Here is a 5,440-nt window from a genome sequence, read left to right as displayed (position 1 = left end):
AATGGATTGTTTTGACTCTGCTTTTGTTCTAGAACAAATAATTTTTCAGAGGACTTTAAATCAAGTGTTATCAGTGGTCAAGAGTGTTGTCTTTTTCTAACAAAATTTTTCTTTTTACGAGCTCTGGGATGCTCATGTTTTCTTCTGCACTGATAGTCATATTAAATCTAGCCTATCTTTTATATGTCCATCTTTTTATTCTCTGTGTATTTCCAATTTAGTAACTCTTCGGGCTATAGTCAAGCTCTTTGTCACTTAATTTCTTCTTGTCAATTAGCTGCACGCTGACTTTATTTTTAACAGCAATATGATAAACTGGTCAAAGCAAATTGTCACTGAGACCAGGTTACTGGTCTTTTTTGTTCTTTCTTATTTTTTTTTCCCAAACCAATACATTTTTTGCAAATAATTCTGAGGTAAGTCTGGGTGCTTCAGATTCTGGGGTCTATATAAATACTTGAGAGTGCTGGTTGTACCTGAGGTAGAGCAAATTTTCCTCAGAGTAGCTTGTACAGTATCATGGGTTGGATTTGTGACCAAAACAGTGTTGGTAACAGAGGGATGTGTTCCAGCTGAGCAGGGCTGACACTGAGTCAGGGCCCTTTCTGACTCTCACCCCACCAGAGAGAGGGCTGGGGGTGTGCAAGGAGCTGGGAGGGGACACAGCCTGGACAGCTGACCCCAGCTGACCATATCCTGTAATACACGGTGATGTGCTCAGCATATAGAGCTGGGGGAGGAAGGGGAGGAGGTCCAGAATGATGGTGTTTGTCTTCCCAAATCACTGTTCCATGTGATGCAGCCCTGCTTTCCTGGAGATGGCTATAGACCTGTCTGCCCACAGGGAGTGGTGAATGGATTCCTTGTTTTCCTTCTCTGTTACACTGTCTTTATCTCAATGCATGAGTTTTCTCATTTTTCTGATTCTCTCCCCTATCCCACTGTGGGGGAGCGAGGAAGTGACTGTTGTGGAAGGAAAGAAATAAGAGCAAGTGGCTGTTGTGGCACAGCTGCCTGGTTAAAGCACAACAGTCCTTTCTGTTGCCTGCTGTGGGGCTCAGAGTACCACCAGATGTGATTGGAAAGTGCTCAATCGATTTTGTAGCTATTATTGCTGTTTTGCTATTAATTGACAGGCTCCTGTTTGCCATAGGCTTGCTTGCCTGAGTGTAGTGCTCATTAGTGTCTGCTCAGTGCACTGCTGTGTGCTTATCACCTTGCTCTGCGGTGCCTGGGAACATTTTGATAACAGCCATGGCAGCGTGTCGGGCTGGCAGATGGCCAGAGCTGCTGCTGCTGCTGTGCTGCTCTTCTGAGCAGGCTGCATGTCTGCTGTGAACTCGAGTGGAAGGGCCTCTGGTCTGTGGGTGAGTCCGTGTGGGAGCTGGACAGCCTGAGGCATCTGTGGCCCTGGATAAGCCGTGCCAGAGCAGGTGCATCTCACAGCATCTGTGCCACAGCAGCTGGACCTCTGAAGGGACTGTGGCCCAAGGTTAGTCCACGCTGGAGAAGGCACACCTTGACAATCAGTGCTTGAGGTCATGGAAGAGTACCCCAAAGTGTGTGGCTGTGGATAAGCCCAGGAGAGAGCAAATACACCCCTGGAGGCACTGCAGTCATGGCCATGCAGGAGCAGGACATCTCTGTAGGTATTGTGGCACATGGAACAGACCATGCTGAAACTGGCCTGCCTCAAAGCAACTGTGGCTGTGGGTAAGTCCATGCCACAGCAGGTAGGCAGACCCCTGAGGAGTCTGTGGTTCATAGATAAGGCTTCACTTGCAGCAGGTACGCTCCTAAGGGACTGTGGTCTGTGGAAAAGTCCAAGCCAGAGCAGAGCAAGCAGAACAGTTAACTATTTTAAACCTCATGGTCTGCTCCAAATGAATCAGAGGGGAAAATTGTAATAGAAACATCTTGAAATTGTTGTAATGTGGAGTTTGAGTTGTGTTATAGCAATTACTACAGCAGGAATCACCCAAACCAGTGGAGGACAAGCCTTGCAGGAAGCAGTGCAAGTACAGCAGTGGCCTGAGCCTTGGTGCCCATAACTCCACACAGCACACCACATCTCCTGACCAAAGTCATGGACTAAAGGAACTCAAAAGACATTTTGTGTGGGTGCCTGACAGACATTCCACAGGGGTGGTCCACCGACTAAGGAAATTACACCTGTGTATTATTACATCAAAGGATGGTGACAGTGAAGATGGGTTGTGAGGAGGTACTGGATAGTGTGGGACCTGAGCATGATGTAAGTGGTGAGTGGATTCCCTGCTCAGGTTTGCTTGTGTGCCCAGCTTTTGCTTTACCTATTAAACTGTCTTGGTATCAGCCTGTAAGTCTTCTCACTTCTCTCAATGTTTCCCCCATCCCAGTGTGGGTGGGAGTGAGCAAGTGACTGTCGTGGAAGGAAAGAGAAGTACTCTTCAATAACATGCCTGGAAACTGTCCAGAGAGCACCCAGACAAAACCTCCCAGCAGCAGGGGAGTAAATGCAGTGCCTCAGAGATGCCTCTCCCTAATTCTTACAGAATAAATCAATGCCTGGGAGGCAGCTTCCTGTGGTTCAGCAGCAGAAAGAACCCCACAAGGCTATTTGGGAATTACCACCCATGATTTTTTGTAGCTACAAACCTCAATACAAAGAATTTTAATTATTTGTTCCTTGCAGGGAGAAATAGCAGCTTGCTGGCTGAAGGCATACTTGTTTATTTAATATGTGCCATTTGCAAAACCCCTTGTTAAGCATCCTGAGCACGTTAGTAACAGGTCACATCTTACATATGATGCATTATTTTTCACTTTTCTCCTCTCTCTTTAGGATTATGTTTTTCAACTTCCTGTTGAATTTTCTGCTGGAGTCAACTTGAAAGATGTTACAAATTCAAGGAAATCAGCCCAATTCCAACCTTTGCTGTTCAGGGTTACTTTAGATGTATGAAATTAAATGGAGGATGGTTGCTGGAGGGACCTCCTGAGAAGTCTGGAGTGAACTTAGACATTTGAAATGCTTGGGGATATTCTGAAAAACTCCTGCCACTGGGCCAGTCCTTTTCCTGCAATGAGTAAGCAGACTCTTCTGACTGCATTTATTTAGTATGTGCTGAGCTAGGTCAACAAACGACCTGCTTGAAAATCCCAGGCAAGGAGTTTCCAGCAGACACTGGCAACTGCCCTCCTCAACCGGGGTCCAATTTCCAATAGGAGCAAAGCCAAGCTCAACAACGAAGTTAAAAGCCAAACCATGAATAAACTGACTTCCTTACATTGTAAATACATCGGAAAAGGGCAGCAGTTCAAAAGGGAAAACGAGCAAAACTCTGATTATTTTCCTTGAAACTGAATCCCAGGGGGTGATTGTCCATTGAGATGCCCCCAGGAGAGTTGTGCTGTGCCAAGAAGAAGGAGAGTTTGGGTAGGACATGGCCAAGAGGCCTCCAAACTGTTGCACAACAGGAATTTGGGTACAGCACAACAATTGGCTGAGGAAAGGGAAAACAGTTCTCAAAAACCTATTCCTGAGCTAAACCAGATTCTCAGGCCATCTTGAAGCTTAATTTTGGTTCTTCAGCTGGGTTGGTGGGGGTGGTTTTCCAGTGGTGTGTATGTGGTAATGCACATTGGTTGTGGCTCAAGTCATCATGAGAAAGTAGCTACGGGCAAAAATGAAAAAAAAAAGGTCATAATGCTCCAATTTATGGTCCTGTAGTTCGGGTGCACTGAGAGCCCTGTTAAAGTTCTCCCTCTTTGGAGCTCTAAAGGCACTGTAAAATGACCAGAGGTTTTGATCTGGCAAGTGCAAGCTCAGGGCAAATGCACCTTAATCTTGGAAGTAACAAAAGGGGAGTGAATAAAATCTTTTAGCCTTTAAACCAAAGTCAGGAAGAACAAACCTCAATGGTCTTCAGAATGGAAAGCAGATGAAGTTGTTCATCAGGGAGTACTGACAGCAAAGGAGATGAGCTTATTTGTGTATTATTTAAATTACTGCTAGCTGCTTTCCAATGTACACTCAGGATCTCTAGGATTTGGAAGCTGGGTATCTGTGCTGAGGATTCAGATCTCTCCCCCCACACCCCACCAAAATAAAAATCTTCTTCAATCTACCTGCATTATGCTCTGTGTGGAGGCTGCTGTAAATGCCCACTCTTCCTTCCATTAGTTTTATTACTGAGAACCTCCCTGTTCTGCCTCTGCTCCTGCTTTAATTGAAGCTTTGCTAGCAGATAGCCATCAGAAAAGACATCTGCAATTCAATTAGATCTGTGCTTAAACTCAAGGTCTCTGTGAAACCAGCCAGTGCCAGAGCAGAGTGCCCTCCATGGGCTCACTGGGGCTGCAGCCTGCGGTGCTTTGCACCTCATCCCCCTCCTGCCCTGCTGGCCCTGTTTACAGGTGCTTGAAATGAGGAACCAGTCCTCAGGGGGGGCTTGGAGGAGCTCATTTCCTCTTCCTTGCAAAGCAGGAGAGGAGCTGGAAACTTGGCACCACTGAGGAGCCGTGAAACCTGCACTGCAATGTACTGAAAGTGGTTGCTGTAGAGTAGAATCTTTCTGCCATGGGATGTAGGATATTAAGGAGTTCCAAAGGTACTCCAGGGGTAACTTCACGCATCTTTGGCATAGACATGAAAGCATGATGAATTTATAGGAAGGCCTGTACTAGAAGAAGTTGGACTTTTTTGCTGACCTCATTCAGTCTCTGGTGCTGTAAGTGGCATGTTCCCTGCTCCAGGGCCACCATTCCTGCTTGCAGTGACCCTATGAGGTGACTGAGGTGTGGACCAAACATCTGGGCAGGCTGGACCACTGGAACCCTGCAAGAAACAGCTCTTTGGAAGCATTTGCATGACCCTAGAGGTAAATGTTGGTCTCTAAGGGATGTCAGGCTGGTCCCTGACATGAACCACAACCTTGTTTGTAGATGCTCCAGAAGGATGTTACAAAGTGCTTCAGTGGTCTTGCTTAAACCATTTGTAAGAACTGATTATAAAGACCTGCAAAATCACAAGTGAAAGAAGCCAGAAGGGCTTCTTTGTAGAAAAGGTATAGTTGATGAAAAACCGTATCTGAGGAGAAATTAAAAGTGAAGGTGAGCATGAAGAGTGGGTTTGATTTGCAGCTCACTGCAAGCTCCCCTGCCTTCAGGGAGAAGTGGCCCCCAGCTGACAGAGGGGAAAACTGAATACTTACCTGGGATGGGAGAAAATCAAATGGGGATCAGAACAGTGCAGCTGAGTGTAGCAGAGTTGGAGTGCTGTACCTGTCTGTGCTACCCTGAGTAAAGGGCTTAGCAAAGCCTTGCTGAGAAGCCTGCAGACATGGGCTTTCTCCATCTGCCTTCCACAATATTGTTGCTCTTAGTTTATGTTTAATAAATCAAGTGAAATATTACAGGGGAAGGAATTAGTCTAGCAGGAGCCCCTTTCTGTTTTAAA

The 5,440-nt window shown here is 46.1% G+C and overlaps 1 long non-coding RNA gene across 1 annotated transcript; it reads left to right on the top strand.

The window, feature by feature from the left end:
- The first annotated feature begins 1,435 nt into the window (after positions 1-1,435).
- Positions 1,436-4,099, top strand: LOC306799117. The gene is made up of 2 exons (XR_013773530.1): positions 1,436-2,254; positions 2,825-4,099. It is a non-coding gene; the product is annotated as an uncharacterized lncRNA (long non-coding RNA).
- Positions 4,100-5,440: the final 1,341 nt, after the last annotated feature.

Source organism: Erithacus rubecula (assembly GCF_903797595.1).
Source record: "Erithacus rubecula genome assembly, chromosome: 1".
In the NCBI taxonomy this organism is placed as follows: Eukaryota; Metazoa; Chordata; class Aves; order Passeriformes; family Muscicapidae; genus Erithacus; species Erithacus rubecula.
Note: the sequence above shows the minus strand (reverse complement) of the source record. Positions and strands in the feature narration are given on the sequence as shown.